Here is a 20,476-nt window from a genome sequence, read left to right on the forward strand (position 1 = left end):
AGGATCTTTTATACATTTGTAATAGATAGAAATAAACCAGATTGCAGTTTTTGTTTTTCTTTTTTCTTTTTTTGAAAATTTAAACCATGTACCAAGTTTCTGGTCAAGATTGTGTAGGATAAGTTAAACATAATTGCATTCTATTAACCAATATGAGTGTATTTCTTATGCATATAGTTACATTGAAATAAAGTTCTAAAAAGCAAAAAAAAATTAAACATATGTACCTGATACATACATGAATATTGAATAATATATAAAAAATAAAAGTAAGATTTAGTCACATACAATATAGCCAAGAACATCATAACACTGCAGAAGAAAATTATTTAATTTTCAGTTTTTATTCTATATTAGTGACATGTGTAAACTCCTATAGTACATGAGATTGATAGAAATAAGCAAGAATGAACTTGTCTTATGCACATCACTCAGACTCATTGTTTAATCTGTTTTAAACAATTTTTAAAGTACCTAAGTCCATACTGAGAATATGACATAGTTTTTATTAATATATGGAAAGGAAACAGCTGTTTGTTTAATTCTTCACATTTACTAAAATAATGAAAGGAAAACAGCAAAAATAGCATTGGTCAAATGTGATACATTAGTCTCTTGAGTGACATATTTTAATGACTGAGATAGGTTTTCAGATATCACTGAAGAATGGATTTGGATACAAAACAACAAAATGCTTTGTGAACATCTTGGAAACAACTTTGTAAATCTCAGATCCCACATATGCATATATATGTTGCTTTTGATGCATCTGCATTCTGCAGTTTACAAAAGTTAGCTTAATAGTGATTGTACTGTTACATCCTTGATAATTGAATACCTACATGCATTTATATAAATAGGAACCAGAAGAAAACAAAATGTCTTTATGCCTTGGTTTATTATTCAACGTCATGAATAACCTGTATTGATTTTCTAAGAGCAATTTCAAAATATGGTAATGTTGTTGAGTTAGAATATCTAACAAAAAGCAGGAAAACATAGCCACAAACCTTTAAGCAATAATTCTTTATGGAAGAATTTACTTCTTTCTATGACTAGCCACCTCTGTCTGAGATTTAGGAACAGTTGAGCACCTTCTTTTATAAACACTCTTATATAACATTTGTTGTTTTTTTTAATCATAATTTGTTTACATAAGATAAAAAACTGTCACAGACCTTGTAGGCTACGCTGTCTGATCATTTCTATTTTTTGTTAGAATGCATAATGATTTCAGAGCAATAACTTGTGAGATCATAAATTAAATCATGTTAACATATCAACATTACTGATAGCTTTGTTTAAAGGCAATTTCTGAGTGAAGAAAACTCCAGGGATATTCTGATCTTTCCTTTAGATGCCATGCACTGACATATTCAACTAGATAATCTTGTCTCTCTGGGGCACCATCAGACTGTACAAAATTCTGTGCACTACAGCCTATTAGTAGAATCAAAATTACTCATGCAGAACTAGTATAACCAGTATTCATGAACCAACCAGTTTTTTCAAACCTATCAGAAATGTCAAGCTCAATATTTAACTTTGGTGTATTCTGAGAATTTATCTTCACAAGCATAGGAAATTAATTTTACACAAATTCACGTGTGTGTGTGTGTGTGTGTGCATATGTCCAAATATGTGTATATGTGAGTAGCCATTAACTAAGCTTACCCAAAAAAATAGACTTTTGTCAGATGAAATTGAAATCTGTTAGAAAAATGTAGTTTACAATTTGTATAATCATTTGCTTTTGTGTCTTTTGATAATGCAATTTCATAGGAATTCACCTCATCATCCCTCAAAGAAAATATCACCTGGGACCCTCTCAGTTGGTCTTTTAGTCCTGTATATCTCTTAATAATTCTAAGACATCTGATCTAGACTTGCTCTGTCTAAACATCATGCTGTATGTGTGTTCATCTCCATTGCCTGAATTTGTTGATTAAATGGGAAAAACAAAACACAAAAGTATTTCTAGTAGATGGTATTCTTCTGTAGATTCAATTGGGCAGGTACATCTGCTAGTGTTAGACTCTAATAATTAGATGAATGAATTTCTATTTCAGGAAAATTTCAATCAGATGCCAATTTTATTCCTCTTACTTCACAATAGAGTCATAACGCATTCATGCTATTTGGTTATTTTCTTAATAAAAATAAGTCCATCAATTCATTCCACAAATGAATTATTGTGTACTTTCTATTTACTAACACTATTTAAGTTGCTAGATACACAAGTGAGGCAGCCACACACAATCATAACATAAAAGAGGCAGCATAAAGTAATGGCAAAGAGCCTGCACTCCTGAGTCATATTCAATATTTGATTATATTTATCACTGACTATATAGTTTTAGGAAAGATATTTCAATATCAGTTGGCCTCAATTGACTCATCTGTGAAATGGATTCATGAGTTACCATTGCTATGAGTTATGAATATTACAAAGTATGCAAAGTGCTTAGAATAGTGCCTTGCTCATAGCTTATATTTAACACATGGCAGGTATTGTTTTTATAGTGGAGACAACACAGAATTGCAAAGGAAATGTACAAAGTAATTCAATATGAAGTGACATATGCTATACTAGAGAATTTAAAGATGACATGAAAATCACAGAAAGACACAGAAGCATAATGTGGAGTTCCTGGAAGACGTATCCTTTTAGTTGAGACATTTGAGGAAAAAATATTAGCAACCAAGAAGACTTTGAGATTGCCAAGTAATCTCTTCTTGTGGAATATTTAAGATGTGTTACATTCATTTATGCTGTGGAATATTTGTTTAATGATACAAAGACGTGTTCTATTCTTTTATGTTGCAGTTGTTTAACTCTGTAAAGCTGTCTTACTTTGCCTGTCTAAGACACTTAATTTTTCTAATAAAATTCTGAATGGCCAATAGCTAGGCAGGAGATGGATAGATGGAGCTGTGAGGCAGAAAGAATAAATAGGAGGAAAAAAAAGAGAGAGGAGGAGGAGTGAGAAAAAGGGGCGAGGAGGATATCAGGGTCTAGTGACTCTGCCATGCAGCCAGCCACAGAGTAAGAAAGAAAGAGGAATATGTAGAACAAAGAAATGTAAAAACCCAAAGGCAAAATGTAGTTAAAGAGAAATGGGATAATTTATGTTAGACAAAGCTGGCTAGAAACAAGCCAAGCAAAGGCTAGGCATTCATAAGTAAGACTAAGTCTCCATGTATTTATTTGAGAGCTGGATGGAAGACTCCCTAAGAGGAAAAAAAGAAAAAAGAACAAAAATTCATTTTTGCCTTCCAACGTGGGCCCATATTTCCATGAAGGGCCTAAGAAAGCTGAAAATAAAAGGGCTTCTTTAAAAAGTTCTGTCATACAGCAGAGCACTTAAACAGCCCTTTTCACCATAAATAGAAACAAAAAAACTAAGAAAAGTATATCTGCCACAGTACAGCACACTAGCAGTCCATACCTGGAGGGTTGAATACAATTCTTGGTCACCTCCCTCCAACTGGACCTGAGAGCTTTAAGCTTCGCTATATAGCTTGGACAGGAGAAGTGGGAGGAGCCAGCCACCAAAGCCCTAGTGGACATCCTACCTGTGTCACTTTGCAGTTTTTTGCTCATGCAGACAAAAAATGACTAGATTTGCAGTAAAGTAGATCCAGATGGAAAAAACCCTCTAAACTTATTACAGTGTGTTTAACAATGTGTGTAGGCTTAAGAAAGAAAAAAAAGATAGACAGTCATAGAAAGAAAGTAGTTTAAAAATAATGAAATCTTTAAAGTAAAATAATAAAAAAAAAGAATAAAAGAATAAGCCATGTAGGGATGGAAAATATACAGGGAGTCTGGATCTTATGTAGTATGTGTTGATTTTGAATTTTTTGATTGCTGATTAGCAAAGAACAGCTAGCAAAGGACAGCTGCTAAAAATCATGAGATTGAAAGAGGGATTGCTAAAATGAACAAGCCTATATATTTTAAGAATGCTTCAGCTTTGAAATGAAACTCAAAAAATGCATTTCTTTGGAGAAGAGGTTTTGCTTTTGTTTCTAGAGGAAACAAGAGCCCATGGATTTCTTCCAGGTTAATAATGATCAGGTTTGATCAAGGGATACATCTTGAATATTGACAGGTGATATATATCAACAAAGGTGACAGCTGGTCAGGACTTGGCCATTATCTCAATTTTCTCAGGGACCCCTAAAGGTTCCTTCACCCACAGACAACAGGAAGCAGTCTAGAGAAGATGATGCTTATATTCCCAAGAGATAGGGTGGGTAGTTGTTGGTTATTAGTTGGCTTATGGATATTTGTTATCATTTAGGGGAATGTAGGAATATAAGATAAAAAGACAACTATTATCTCAGATACTTTGCGTTGGCATAGATTTTGGTATATTTATACAAATTTAAAGTTATTTTTTATGCTGAATATATATATATATATATATATATATATATATATATATATATATGCGCCTCTGTGTGTTTACTTGAGTCTGAGTGGCTGTGGACCTGGTGGGACACAGGAAATGTTTCAGCTACAGATAGATGATTTTCAAACATGTCAAAGACCTACAGAATGTGGCATTTAAAATGTTTACTAACCTAAGGTTTTTCATGACAAAGAGACACATCTGCTCCTTGCAACACCAATTTACATCATAAAAAAGATGATGGATATCAAAGAAACTAAGTACAGAGTTTGCTTTCAATGTGGCAAGGCTAGCCATTTTGGCAAGAAACAGGTCTTGCCTTGACTGCTGACAGTATGCTGTACAGATTAGACAAGTGGTATGCATGAAAAAGGCTGTTGAAATTTGCCAAGACAAGGCAGGATAATCCTTTCAAATTCCTGCCTCAAAGAACAGTCTGCTGGATATTCTGTAAGATACAGAGGAATACAAATGATGAGTTTTACCAATACAAGACAGGACAGTCCTTCAGATTTCCTGCTTCACTGAAATGTCTGCCAGATATTCTAGACCTGTAGGCTGAAGATGGATACCCAATGTTGCAGAGGAACTTTGGGTGACTGTCAAGGCAGCCAGATGTCTCTATTGTTAGGTAATATTACATCCTCCTGGGTTATTTCATAGAGTTAAAGAATAAATAGTTATAGGTTTCCTTACTTAGGATAGAAAATAAATTAGGAATAAAACTTTGGAATCATTAAAAGAAGATAGATAATGGAGTATTTTCTCTAAATTTGGTAAACACAAATGGACTGAATATTTTAAATGTAATTCTTACTTGATAACTGTTTTGTTGTATACAGTTTTACTATGCTAAAGTTAAAACTTCATTTTTACTTAGACAGAAAGGGGAAAATGTTGTGGAATATTTAAGATATGTTACATTCATTTATGCTGTGGAATATTTGTTTAATAATGCAAAGATGTGTTGCATTATTTTATGTTGCATCCATTTAACTCTGTAAAGCTGTGTTACTTTGCCTGTCTAAAACACCTGATTGTTCTATTAATGTGCTGAATAGCCAATACCTAAGCAGGAGAGGGATGGGTGGGGCTTCTTGCCAGAAAGGATAAATAGGAGAAATTTAGGCTCAAGAAAAGAGAGAGGACAAAGAGTAAGAATAAGGACAGAAGGACATCAGGGTCCAGCCACACAGCCAGCCATCGAGTAAGAAGGAAAGAGGGATGTATAGAAAATAGAAAGGTAAAAAAGATGCCCAGAAGCAAAACATAAAGAGAAATGAGATAATTTAAGTTAGAAAAGCTGACTAGAAACAAGCCAAGCTAAGGCTGAACATTCATAAGTAAGAATAAGTTTCCGTATATTTATTTGGGAACTGAACAGGAAAATGAAAATCAAAAACCGACTACACACTCTGGCTTCTTCAGAACAAATAGACCACAGAAATAGAAATAAAATATATTCAGCAATGGAATGCCTTTAAAACTGAAGTTTGTGTTGTTGTCCTGAATGAACAATATTTGTTCCTGATGATATTGTGCTCTGTTGATCTATTGTACTATTGTGGATTTCAAAGTGATTGAACAATTAAAAGGCCTATCACAAAAAGAACAATTATTCTTCACCCTACCCCTAATTCCCTTTTCTTCCTTTTATTGAAAAAAAAAACCCAGAATACTGTTTAAAAATCTCTTCTTGGAACTATGCATAAAAATTCAATTTACAGATGTACCCAAGCCATTCCTACAGTCACTGCTTTATTCACTCAAGAACTCAAATCAATCCCCATATCTGAAGAGAGGGATTTTATACTTGGCTTGAGATGTTCACAGACTTTAAATCTGTCCGCTGCCAGCTAGAATTCTAGGATTCAAGATGCTCAATTTGCATAGAACAATTTTTACCCGAAAAAAGCAATTTCACAGATAAAGTTTGCCTATTAAGATCTGATAAAGGGCAAAAGTTGTGAAAACCCTTTTCTATGAAAGAAAATAGACTCCCTCATATTTTTCATTTGTTATAGAGTAAAAAGGTCTAATTCTCAGATGTTGTCCTTTCACTCTGGATCTCTATTTTAAAGATTCGACAGAAATACTAACACTTTCTGGCAGCTTAAACAGGTCACTGCTCAAATGAGCTTAGAGTAAGGCTCCCATGGGAAAGGAACTGTGCCATACTTCCTCATTTCCAATGCATAAAATTTCAAATGTGCAGGAAGTGAGTACTGTTTATCGGAAATGGTACTGACAAAAACATAGAATTGAGAAAATATTTCCGTCATTACTTGCTTTTTGGTTGGAGTTTAATATATGTCAGATATTTCTGTCTAAATGTAGGCAAAAGACAGTTTTAATTTTTTCGGTATACTATGTACATATTTTGTTCAAGAAAGCCAGAGTAGAGATAACAGTTTTTCTCTGAATCTTCACGCTGTTATATCCTTGCTTCTAACAAGTGAAATGAGAATTAGTGTAAATACAGCAGAAAGGCTATAACTATAGTAGGGTCCTGGCTTAGTATCTTTTTCTGTTGCTATCATAAAATACTCTAACCAAAGCAAGTTAAGGGAGAAATGGTTTAGCTTAGATTTCAAGGCACAGCCCGTTATGTCAGGGAAGTCAAGGCAGAAGGAGTTTAAGCCAATCACATTGCATCCACAATCAGCAAAAACAAGGACAAATTCATGTTGCTGCTCAGTTCCCTTACTCTATCTTACACAGTATAGGACCCCTGCCCAGGGAATGATGTCACCCACAATGAGTATGTCTTCTCCATCTCAATTAATGCAATTGAAATTATCCCTCACAGGTATGCCCAGAAGTCTGTCTCCAAGGTAATTCCAGATTTGGTCAAGATGACAGTTTCCATTGGTATAGTCTCACTGAATCTCATTGGACATCTTTAGAAAAATAAATAATTTGAATGCCAAAAGAAATTGTTCTTATTGTAAAAAGAGAATTATAAAGATGAGTCACAGTACTGTACTTATTTATCTGACAACATTTTGATACAGAATTTTTAAAAAAACCTTTTGTATATGCTTTGAAATGAAAAGAGGTAATTCTGCCCACCCATATTTAAATATACAACAGTTTCATCAGGAAACAGCAAGTAGTAAGATGAAATAGGTCCAATATACTGATGATGGGCAAAAATGTATTAACACATCCAATTCTTGTCAGCATTTTCAAATGAGTCATTACTAAATGGAGACAACCAATAAATTATGGACAATATAAGAATCTCAAAGTGGAAAATGAAGCAAAACTAGTTGAATCTCCAAAACTGAAGGAAAAGAAAATACACAGTTATGAATATAGTACAAAAATTCTTATATTTAGGCTTCTTATACCACATTTTTAAAAGAAAGATCCTTTTATATAGGTTTAGAAGCAGTAGAGAAATCCACTCATGTGAATATAACTGCAAAAATCTCTTTATTGTCCTTTACAAGTAGTATCTAGCTATAGATTTTCAAACAAATATATGCTGTGATGTAAGTTCCCTAAAGTTAAGCAATAATATTTAATGGAAAAAAAAAGAAAATGGAGAGAAAGCTGTCATTTCAGAACTATTCCTAAAATATGTAGCACCTCCCTCCTCTTTGCTTTCTGAAATAACTCCACATCAGATTTTCAAAATACATGGATGCTGTCCATGTTCCTAGTTATTTACTTTTCTTTTACTTTCTTACAATATTTACTGTGATTTGATCACAATGCAAATACTCAATGAATTCCTAATTATTCAATGATCAAAACTATCTTTAAATAATCATAAGTCCAGGTAGAATTTTCAGTTAACCCACAAGAAGGGAGAAAGTACTGCTGATAAAATCAGCCAACACTTCCTGAATACTAAGCATATATCTAAGCTATGTACATATACACATTTACATACATAAGAAAATGTTCAATAATCTTATGAAATATATATCCTTACTAACATCAAAGAAATGGGAAAGGAAAAAAAACAGGAAGGTGAAGAATTTTGTTTGAATTCTCAGCCCCTATGCTGTCCTGCGATTCTTTGGTCATAAGAGGTCTTTAAAATTAAATCAATAAGGATACTATAACCTGCCCTGTATCTGAAAGAAACGGGAACATTTCATGTTCATAGCATGAAACTCTGGAATTAGAACAATACCTCAAAAGCTTCTACAGTTTATGTTGTCCTCTAAGGTCTCAGATTTCTTGAACCAAAAACATGGTTACAACTAAATACCTTTATGGTCTGACCTACTAACATACACATCAACAAACATTTTGATTCCTTTGATGATCTATTCTGCTAAGACAGCACCCATATTGTTACTCTGACAGCTTGAACTGCATATTTTGGCAAAATAACAATATCATATTCCTCAAAAGAATGATTGCATGCAGTTTTAATCAAAGTAAAAAAAAGTGTACTCAAATATATATCAGCAGTGGATTGGCTTCTAGCACTTTCCTTTACATTTTTTTATGTTTATTGAATGACTTTCTCTTTGTAGACCTGACTGAGAACAACTTGACTGTGGGACTATATTTTACTCACATGAAAATGTCAAGCCACGTGAAAAAGCAATAAAAACATAGAAATACTGAGGGAACTTATAATAGAATGTTGGTGGGTGCCTTGTTTCCCTGACGTTCATTGTCTGCACCTATGATAGATTAATGAAAAGGAAAAAGTGGGGATATTTTTCATTTTCTTACACTTTAACAAATAAAGAACAATTTTAGATGCCATTTGTCAAAATGTAAACATAATTCGACTGATAATCATCACATTTTTCCTTTTCCACAGTACAAAGAGATAAAATGAATGCCTTCACTTCTGAATTCTAAAAGGCTCCTCAAGTACAAGCACCCAGTTTTATTCATCTTTTACTCCCAAGCACTTAATTCAGAAATGGGCACTTAGTACAGTGTTCAATAATTTTCTGCTATGGTGAATTATAAGGTTAAAAATCTAATCATCACAGAACCTATGAAGACACACATGAGGTTTTTTTTAAAGTAGTACATGATATAAACTTTAAATCCAAAATATAGTCATTTCCAAAGACATTTTCCAAATAAATAATCCAGGTTATTATTTAATCTAATCTATAGTGATTATTATAGTAGTGACATTGATTGTGTTGTAAGTTTTAAACCCTACAGTGAAAAGTTAAAATATGTATGTTTTAAGAGTCTCAAAAGCCTTCTGAAACACATTGTTATCTCCTAAAGGGAAGTAGAAAAGGATTAAATAACTTTCTCAAGGTCACATAGTTAATACATAGTCGATTTGATAAGAAACTCCAAGCTGTTTGTTTCCATTCTAACTCTTGCTATGGTTTATATTGAAAATTTGAGCCAAGATATGTGTATATTCTTTCCCCAAAACAAGTACACCATTTAAACAGTGTCAACGACTACTACATTGGGCCTATCAAAAGAAAAATATCAAAAAGAATGGGAAGCACTATGAAGCACACTTTCCTCTGTCTGGGAATAATCAGGTTGATTATACATGTGGAATTTTTTTTCCTAAAAAAAAAGAAAAACTAACAACTATAAAGTTTTAAGAGAAAAACTAAAACTGCTGAAAATAGCTTATTTGCTACAGATACATGTTTTAAAAATAATTCATAATTGGGGTCTATAACTAGAACAATACAAAAAATCTTCAATTTAAGGTGAAAAAAGATAAAAATATATCTAATAATTGGACATACTATTCTCTGTATTTTGATGCTAATTGAGTTCAAAAGCCCCTTGTTATAATAAACCTGAAAGGTAATATTCCTAGAGAAATAAACAGTGTGTATGTGCCTTCATGCATGCATATGTGTGTGTGTGGATGTTCCTACTATAACATTTTCATAATTTTGATGACCTTTAAATATGTTTTTGTTTGATGAGTTTATGATTTAATAAATTGAGAGTAAGAAACATTCTGAGATCTATTTTTCTTAGGGGTAAAGCCCGAGTAGGACAAATTTGAGCTTCCATATATGTATTAAAGCAGTCAAGAAAGCACATACATTATTACGTATTGATGTAAATACATTTCTAGAGATGGAGATATTGCTGGTTTTGGAATAAGTACGTCTAGGGACAATGCCAAGTCCTTGTAAAACACAAAGAATCAGACCATTTCTGAAATTATTGAAAGGTGTTTCTTATCCATAAAGACCAGTATAGTTCTTTAAAACTTGGATTTAAAAACAAATTCAGTATAACAATGTCATTGAAAGTTTTTGTTGTTGTTTAGTTTTGAGATTGCATTTCAATTACATTTCTCCCTTCCCTTTCCCACTTCTAAATCTTTCCATATACTCCTCCTAACTCTTCAAATTCATGACCTCTTATTTCATCATTTGTTATTGCATCCATACATATATTTGTATATTTAAATGTAACCTGTTTCATCCATATAATGTAACTTGTATGTATGTTTTAGGGCAGAACATTTGACACTGGACAACAAATTGTTATGCTCTTCCCTGGGGAGGGCCTCCCCTTCTGCTCCCAGCTTTATTATGTTGCCCATAATTCTTTGTGTAGGGCTAAGGCATCTTGGGATTTTCCCTGTGAAGTTTGGAATGTTCATTAGTGTCATTGTTGTTCAGCTAAGATTTGGGTGAACATGTTAGTGAGACTTTGTGGGTATAACTTCTGATGTTACCGGGAGATGCAATCACACATAAAAATCTATGATCCCTTGTCTCTTAGATTCTCTCAACTACAATGTTCTCTGTGCCTTAGGTGTGGCAGTGTTTTTTAGATGTCCATTGGGACTTGGCTCCACAACTCTGCATGTTGATTGACTGTGGTTTAATGTAGTAGTCTATCTATTTTGAAAAGAAGTTTCCTCGATGAGGGGTGAATACACTTACCTGTAGATAAAAGGACAAATATTTATAAATTTTTGAATTATTCAACATATTGATTTAGGAAAAGTATATAATTAATCTGAATATTATAAGATTTTTAAGCATTAGAAACACTGACACTGTAGTTTTGCCCAGTTCATTGATCAGATAAATGCATCTTCTGAGTAATGAAGGGGTTATTGCACACTGATCCATGACTATTTTCCTACGTAAAAACCGCATTTCTCATTTGGGGAAACATGTCACTAAAATTCTCATAACCGAACACAAATCAAACTTAATTTGCTAAGAAATTTACTTTTTCTTCCTTGGGGACTTGTGGGTGGAACAAAGGTCCTTGTGTTTACAAATAAGCATTAGGGGAACCAGGAAGGTTAAAAACACAGGGTTGTCTCTTCAAAGGGAGGAATGCATAACGGGTTACTCACTCAGAAGGCTGGGAGACAACATAGTTAATAGCTTGATGACTCTTGTGCTATCTATGTGCTTGAGACCACATTTTATCCTCCTAAAATCCTTACCTTGAGCTTGCCAATCTATAGAAACTATCTTTATGGAAGGTGTCACATGTCAATCTATAGAACCCATATTTATGGAAAATGTCACATGTACTTTACAAAGAGTTTTAGTATAGTCACGCTTTAAGTTTTATTATGAACTCAGGATTGAGTGAGTTATCACCAAGAAAATTTTCACCAAATTTCACTGTGCTTAAAAATGCCTAAAATAAATTACCTGGGGACAGACTCCCAAAGTTTGAACCAATGCTGGCTACCAAGTCATGTTGAACCAAGCTACCATCTTGCCCCCCTGAACCATTACTCTGCTGGCCATGGTAGCTGCAGAGACTCCCACAGGAACTATAATATACCTCCTGAAGAAGCTCATAAGCTTACCAGCCTCTGTGAAGTTTTCAATCAGGTATTAGACTTGGTCATGGCAGATCATACTTTTTATGTGATGCATAGTGATTTACATTTGGATTCTGAGCAAAGCAATCTCTCAGGATGTTGTTTTACCTCTCAGCTGAGCTCAACGCTTGGAAACTTAAATCTTACCTTTGGAGTTGGAAGCATGGCAGGTTATCCATACAAGGAATGGATTATGCACATACTATTTAGCCCATATTTCTCTGCCTTTTTCTCTGGGCTTGTCTAAATCTCTTGTAAATGCACTAATATTGGCATATTTTCAAAAAGTTACCAAGTTTTTTTGTATATGATCTTGAATAGGCCTTGTCAATGGTTGATAGACTTTCAATAGTCTCTCTAATTGGGTTCCTTCTGCAACCAGTCTTAGATATTACCACTTTTTCTCGTGTCCATAGAAGAGCCAGTTTCCTTGTACACAATCATATCGTTGTGGGCACTGCTATTTGTGTCAGGATCCAGTGTCACACCTATTCACTCCCACTATTTTGTAGTATTATTGTATATTATTGTGGGCATCTGCATGCTTATTTTAGTTACTTTTCATGCTTCTGTGATCAAATATCTATCAAGAAGCAATTTAAGGGAAAAAGAGTTTATTCGGGATTATAATTGTAGCTAATAATTTTCTATGGTGTGGCAAACATGTCAACAGGTGAGGAAGGTTTGGTCCCAAGAGCAGGAGGCCAGCTGATCATATTGTATCTCTTATTCAGAAAGCAAGATACTGAATAGGACTTGAGGCTGGGCGATAGACTCTCAAGAACATAGCCTGTATCCACTGTTCACTTTTACCAATGACATACTGCCTCCTAAAATTCAGCTAACTTTCAAAATAACACCATGAGTTGAGGATCCAGTGTTCAAACACACGAGCCTATCGAGGACATTTTATATACAAACAAAAACATACTACCCCTGGACCTCATAAACGCATAGCCATCTCACGGGACAAAATGCATTCATTCAAACTTCAAAATTTCCCATAGCCTCTTAGTCTTAACACTTCAAAAGTCTGAAGAACAAAATCATTATTGAGACTCAGAGTAATCTCTTAACTGTGACCTCCTGTTAAATCAAAAAAGCACACTGAAGGAATGTTAAGGGAGAAAGTAATCAGAATGGATTGTGTACCTTTATAAAACAATCATATAAATATTAATGAATACAAAGAGCAAATTACATATTTCTAGCATGGAATGGTGCAGAGCATACATTCCTATTTTTAAAGGAAGAAATGGTAACATAGCTAAGAAATATAAGGCCAAAGAAAGGTCAAAGCCTAGCAGGTAAAACACCAAATCCTAGAGTTTCATGTGGAGACATGTTGAGTTCATGATGGAATCATCTAGAACTGAAAGGATTTTAGATGACCCTTCCTTTCCAGCACTGTTGCCTGCAACACACACAGCCTCCCTCTGGAATTGCGTCTACTCTATGCTTGCAGTTTTCTTTGGTGGCTATCCCATCAGTCTGGCACTATCATCCTCTGGTAGTCTTCATTCTAAGTTTAGCTATACTTTCATGGGTGCATGCAAAGGCTTCTCGTGTCTTTCTGGGAGGAATTCCAACTCTGCCACATATTTCCTAGCTTCCGTGGCTTACTGAAACTGTGGAGCAAGACACCATGATCTCTCTATCTTTCATAATTCATACCTGTAAATCCAGTAGCACATGGACAATGTTGTGACTTCTGATGACATCTTGGGATGTAGCCTGGACCTGTTTTTTGTTTGCTTCCATATGCCTTGATTGGTAAATCTGCAAAATCACATTCCTATGCAGTTGTTGGCGGTTGTGGTGATAAATTGTGTACTCCAATAAAGCTTACCTGGCTATCAAAGGACAGAACCAGCTACTAAATTAGACATAGAGTTCAGGCAGTTGTGGCAAACACCTTTAATCCTATCACTCAGGAGGCAGAAATCGGTCTGGATCTCTTTGAGTTCAAGGCCACACTGGGCTACATGAGAGAAACAGAACCAGGCAGTGGTGACACACGCCTTTAATCCCAGGAAGTAATATGGCAGGATACAGAAAGGTATATAAGGCATGAGGTAAGAGGAACTTGCTCACTTTAGGCTTAAGATTTCATAGAGGTAAGATAGTGGCTGGCTGTTCTGCTTCTCTGATCTTTCAGTTTTCACCCCAATATCTGGCTCTGAGTTTTTTTTTATTATAAGACCTTTAAGATTTATGTTACACAAGTAGGGTACCTTTTCTGCATCACTCTTAGTTCAGACTTTCTCTTTGCATTTTCATGTATTGGAGCCTTTGATGGATAGTATCTTGCCTGTACAATACCTTTTATATTCTCCTGGTATAGAATGACTGAATTCTCTTTAATAACAGTTACAGCTGCTTTTAAACCCCCTACAGAGATGTCCTACCTAGATTAGCTAATAACCTGCCTTCTCACTCAGTGGTGTATAATAAACATGCTGTGTTTCCCAGGTTTCTGGTGCTTCTGTATCAGAGCACAATGTCCACCTGACTCCAGCTTTTGTATCTGTGTCCTTTCTTCTTCATTGTCTCATGGTCTCAGTCAGGTCAAGTCCAAAGCCTTGCAGGTTGTGACATCATCACTTGGCATATAAGTCTAATATAGACCCTACTTGTCATTCTTCCTTCACTTGGAACAATAAGTAAAGATGACTTGCTACTTTCAACTGTTCCAGTGGTATTATGAGGACTGGACCTAAAAAGAATCTTTAAAATACCAAAATCATAATATCAGAGGATTTGTATTATTGTGATTATACAAGTTAAAGTTAAAATATTAAACTACTGAAATTCTAAATATAATTAAAACTATAATTATAATATGCTTTAAAGTAATATTTCCTTCAGTTGCATCCAAATTTATAATGATCTACTCTAATCAGACACTTGAAGTGGCATAAAATATAAGTAATTTTTTATAAAGTATAAGATGAGTACTTCATTTTTAATTTCTAAAGGATAATAAACTGTCAAAGTAGAATTTTTAATTTATAACTCCATCTATAGTAATTTATTATTTTATTTTTATTATATATTCCTTGTGAGTTTTTAGGATTTTCTTAAAATCTTATTTCATCATATTGAATTGGTTTCTTTTGTACTATGATCATGCTATTTTCATTACTGATGTTTTAAATATAGTTTATCACTTGTTTTGTCTATATTCATTTGTTTAAGTAAAATATTAGGTATTGTGGACCTTTATTACTGATGACATATTTCAGGATAATTTTGGTACATTGAAAAGTATTTTATTGGTGGTTTTATTATGATTTTATTAAGCCAAAACCATAAAACATATATAACATTAAGCACATTTGAGACTATTTAACACATTTAACATTAACCTATCTGTGATCATGTTTCCACTTATAATGTGTCCTTTGTAGAACAGACTTAGAAACCTATATGAGAAGCTAGAGGTTATTCTATCCCCATTCTTTTTGTACCTAGCTACTTACCATTTGATAAGTGCTATAATTATGATGTAATCCCTATTCTCAGGGTCATATAAGTTAAAGAATTGATGATATTACTGTAGCTCTATAGTAGAGCTTGAAGTCAGGGATTGTGATGCTTCCAGAGGTAGTTTTATTGTATAGGATTCTTTTGGCTATCCTGGGTTTTTTGTTTTTCCATATGAAGTTGAGTATTGTTCTTTCCAGGTCTGTGAAGAATTGTGTTGGGATTTTGATGGGGATTGCATTGAATCTGCCGATTGCTTTTGGTAAGATTGCCATTTTTACTATGTTAATCCTACCTATCCATGAGCATGGGAGATCTTTCCATTTTCTGATGTCTTCTTCAATTTCTTTTTTAAGGGACTTAAAGTTCTTGTCATACAGGTCCTTTGCTTGCCTATTTAGAGTTACCCCAGGTATTTTATATCATTTGTGGCTACCGTAAAGTGTGATGTATCTCTGATTTCCTTCTCTGATCAACGGCCAAGCTCTAGGTGGAGCTCCAGGAGTCCAATCAGCGAGAGAGAGGAGAGATTATATGAGCAAGAAATATTGAGACCATGATTGGAAAAAGCACAGGGACAAATAACCAAACTAGTGGAAACACATGAACTATGAACCAATAGCTGAGGAGTCCCAATTTAACTGGATCAGGCCCTCTGGATAAGTGAGACAGTTGTTTAGCTTGAACTATATAGGAGGCCCCCCAGGCAATGGGACCAGGACCTGTCCTTAGTGCATGAGCTGGCTTTTTGGAACCTAGGGCCTATGCTGAGACATTTTGCTCAGTCTTGGTGTAGGGAGGAGGGGACTAGACCTGCCTCAACTGAATCTACCAGGCCAAGCTGAATCCCCAGGGGAGACCTTGCCTTGGAGGAGGTGGGAATGGGGGGGATGGATTGGGGGGGAGGATGAGGGGTGGGAGGAGGGAGGACAGGGGAACCTGTGGCTGATATGTAAAATTAATTATAAAATAAAATAAAAATTAAAAAATGTAAAATTCAAAGGATGGGTTTTAAAAAAAATTCTGAAGGAAATGAAAGGTAAAGGATTAGATTTAAATGTAAAGGAATTAAATTTTGTCTGGACTTCTGACTTCTAAGAGTGTCAGAGTCCTATAACTGAGAATTTATTTTAAAATAAATATCCTCTTGAAGAAAAAAAAAGAATTGATGATAATGCAAAAAATTAAATACAGACAAGTAAAAGACAATACTTTTATTTTTAAGATTACATTTTGATTAAAAATATTTTTATACCAAAGTTATCTTCCTTCTTAAACAAAAGATCAGAAAATCAGAGTCTCAGGAATCTCAGTGTTGATGAGGCCGTAAAAATAATTCTTCTTCTCTGTGAGTTCGAGGCCAGCCTGGGCTACCAAGTGAGTTCCAGGAAAGGCGCAAAGCTACACAGAGAAACCCTGTCTCGAAAAACCAAAAAAAAAAAAATAATTCTTCACAAATAATTAAAGTATAGCAGACAAGCCACATATGACAAAAAACTATTTTTTTCATAGAGGCATATAAACCAACAACAATATCCTGCTGTAATGAATAATAATATCTCCTTGTGAAGGCATTGCACCATGCAACACTGAACATAATAAAATCAACCTCATGTTTGCATAGTTCTTAGAGGTTGTGGGAACAACAGAGGCTAACTAATTCAATCTATCATTAAGCAGACATGCCTCTCCTTGAGTATTTACAGTAGCAATAAATCACTAGCTCACCAGTAATTAGTTGGGACTTCATTACTTTAACATCTTCATTGTACCAAAATCCGTCTCCCTATTAGGCAGATGCTATAGGAAAAGAAGGATGAAGAGTCTAATTCCATCTGGTTAGAAAATATGGAAGAGAGCAGGAAGTGAATGTCAGAATGTGACTTAAACTGCATCTTGAAGGGAGGAGCGGGAAGTGTGACATGTCAGTTCTAATAGTTAAGGTTCCTTGGCACCAACATTTGAGTACAAAGATATAGTGGGGAATGAAAATATAGAGATCAGCAAGTGACTCCTCAGGATGTTCTGTACCAATTTGAACAGTTTAGGTTTTATCAACAAGGGTTCTTTAAAGTCCCCAGCATCGTAGTTATAGTCTCTGGATCCACATGCAAAAATTCATTTTTCATTTTCATTTCTTTTTACTTGTAGGCTTGTTGTTTTTTTAAATGAATCTGATGTTTGGTGGCAGTCTATATCTTTTTAGTTCTTTTAAGAATTTATCATCTGTATTTTGTTTGAATAATCAATAGTGATTTTCTTTGTTTGGGTTAATTGTTGCTTGTTCAAATTCATCTTGATTTATAATAACCTAGAGTTAGACTGATACTTTATATATGATTTAGTGCTTCAAAGTAGGGTAGGCTTTCTTTTTTGTCAACCATATACAACCTTTTTTTTCTAAAGATTGAAATTAGTTTTTTTTTTAAGTCAAGCCCGGAGAAACATTCTACCCAGTAGAGGCTTGGTTATGATCTCCGGACAAAAAAGTACAGAATCTCTATAGATTATCACAATTATATTTCTCACTTGTACTAAGTACCCAATATGGATCACTGAGGAATATTCTGCTCATCACCTTTATTCTGGGATCCAGAATAGCAGAATTCTGTTACCATACCCACATCCATGGTCAGTAAAAAGAGAATAGAGAGAATAGTAAATGGTATCCTGGAACTTAATATTTCCAGTGCCAGTCATTTAAATTTAAAAGATCAGGGACATAGAGTCCTACAATATAATGTGAAGGAGAGGTAATTTAAGCTCTTTGACCCTGTCTTGATCTTCTCACTGGGATTTTATTTGGCTTGAATATGCATAGTTCTTCTGCATGATGTTTCAACTACTATGAATTTATATAAGCAACTTATAGTCATCAACCATCCTCAACTCTTACAGTCTTTCTGCATCCTCTTCTGCAATGATCACGAGGATCAGGAGGAGTGTAAGTATGATATTGATGTCACATTTAAGGAAGGGTATGACACATTCTCTTTTTCACTGTGTCTTGACCAGTTGTGGGTCTTTGTTTAAAAAGAAAAAAAAACTTATGATGAGATTTGATAGATACTTATAACAATAAGCCACTGGAACTCAGCATCAAACTATGTTCAATTAGCAGAATAATAGTAGTAGGTTCTCCCCTAGGGCCTATGACCTATCTACTCATATATTCTTGGCCTCCATATTGGTGCTAGTTGTGGGTAAGGTAGGCCTTAAATCCAATAAGAAAGTGGTTAACTACACTCATGAAATCCATGCCACTATTGCATCAATGGACATGTATTGCCAAGTTGGTCATTATTATAGCTCACAGGATAACCAGGTGATTAAGACTGGTGTTTGCTTTCATCTTCCAATGTCATGAAGATAACCTTAGAGCACTATAGAAGCTAGCCAGTAGGGATGAAGCTTCAAGGTAGATATGAGCCTGATTTTTGTGTTCTAAGACTCAAGAACATGGTGTCTTCAGCAATAGGGTCTTAGTGCAAAAGTGGGAACACTTATTGACACATGTTGGAATTACAACTGGTACAGCCACAATGGAAATTAGTGGGGTAAGTTTCTCAAAAAAACTAGAAATAGATGTACCACATGATCTAGAAATATCACTCTTGGGCACATATTCAAAGGACTCTACATAATTACTGTAGAGATACATGCACATCCATGTTCATTGCTCTCCCCTTTCACAATATCTAGGAAATGTAAATAGTGTAGGTGTCCACCAACTGGTGAATGGATAATGTAAATGTGATACATTTACACAATGGAATATTATTCTACTTTTAGTCTGTTAAGAATTGAATTCACAGGTAAATGAATGGAGCTGGAAACATTCATTCTGAGTGAGGTAACCCAAACACAGAAAGAAAACCATTGTTACATGCTTTATTTCATTTGTGGATGTTAACTTTAAATCTTCAGATACATGTTCCATTTGGAATACTTACTGAGGTCATGAAATTAATAATGGTCCATATGAAGATTTCAAGGTAGAGGAATCTAGAAACAAGTGGTATAAATATTTAAAGCAGAATAATGATAAAGAAAATATTAAATGGGATGGAGTAAGGGGCAAGGTAGAGAAAGGAATACGGTGAGCGATACTCAATACTAAAATCATTTCAAAAAGTTATATGTCAACCTAATATTGTAGAAGCTTCCAAGAATATATGTATAAGCATACATAAAAAGAGTTCAAATGGACTTACTCTATATTGGAGCAATAATGCCCTACTAGACTTACTCTATATTGGAGCAATAATGCCCTACTAGACACTACAGTGTAACAAATAGAAATCCCAGTGCTAATAATGGGTTAACCTCTTTAGGAGTTACTGGTCAGTGATGTTCTATAGACTCCAAACATTACAGACTATTATCAGTGGTCTTTGTTACAATCCTCAACAGGAAATCACTAGTTGGCAAGAACTGTTCTCAATGCTTCTTGTATCTGTTTTTTTTTCCTCTAATTTTTATGGCACCCCTACCTGAGATGTTTAAACTTTAAAAGTTGCAAGGAGCAGAGTGCAAACCTTTTCCCTCGGCAAGTTAGAGTGAGAACCTTCATAATGGGTGATCCTTGAACTACTATACTTAACTTTAATGGAAAACACTCTGTAATATTTCTATTTGTCTGCAAAACGAAATAACTAAAATAGGCATTCTACCCTTCCTTTGGAGTGAAAAAATCTAGTGCTGAGTTAATGATGGTTCAGTTGGTAAAACGCCTGCCATGCAAGCACGAGAACTTGAATTTGGATCCTTTACACCCATATGACAAACCTTG

Source organism: Peromyscus eremicus, chromosome X, assembly GCF_949786415.1.
Source record: "Peromyscus eremicus chromosome X, PerEre_H2_v1, whole genome shotgun sequence".
NCBI lineage: Eukaryota > Metazoa > Chordata > Mammalia > Rodentia > Cricetidae > Peromyscus > Peromyscus eremicus.